At 50.2% G+C, this 487-nt stretch overlaps 1 pseudogene; it reads left to right on the plus strand.

Annotated features, from left to right (window-relative positions):
* Nucleotides 1–487, plus strand: part of LOC111976834 (inositol 1,4,5-trisphosphate-gated calcium channel ITPR3-like) — a 63,884-nt pseudogene that overhangs the window by 44,847 nt on the left and 18,550 nt on the right.

A 487-nucleotide genomic window follows, 5' to 3' on the forward strand; every position in this document is an offset into this window, starting at 1 on the left:
CGTGGAGTAGTGTCACCCAGGTTAGCATGTCCCGTAGTCCCCGTGGAGTAGTGTCACCCAGGTTAGCATGTCCCGTAGTCCCCGTGGAGTAGTGTTGGGCTGTATTTCTGAAGACATTCTGTTTCCTCCAGATCATGGAGCGTCTGAATAAGATGTGCAGCACGGGGGTGTGGAAGAAGCAGCAAAGACTCCTGAAGAACATGGGAGCCCATAAAGTGATGCTGGACCTGTTGCAGGTGTCATACGATCAGGTGGGGGATGTACGTGAACGGTGCCCCCACACTGACAACCAAACACATAGTCCAATACTAACATATCTACTAAAACATCCCGGTGTTGTTATTMAAAGCCACCCTAAATAACATGACTTCTGTCTCTCTCTCTCTCACACTTTCCTGGGTTTCAGCATGACACCAAGATGCAAGGGATCATCAGGTGCACTCACCTGTTCCTGCAGAAGTTCTGCATGGGGAACCTGGAGAACCAG

The sequence above is a fragment of the Salvelinus sp. IW2-2015 genome, linkage group LG17, assembly GCF_002910315.2.
Source record: "Salvelinus sp. IW2-2015 linkage group LG17, ASM291031v2, whole genome shotgun sequence".
Taxonomy (NCBI): Eukaryota; Metazoa; Chordata; class Actinopteri; order Salmoniformes; family Salmonidae; genus Salvelinus; species Salvelinus sp. IW2-2015.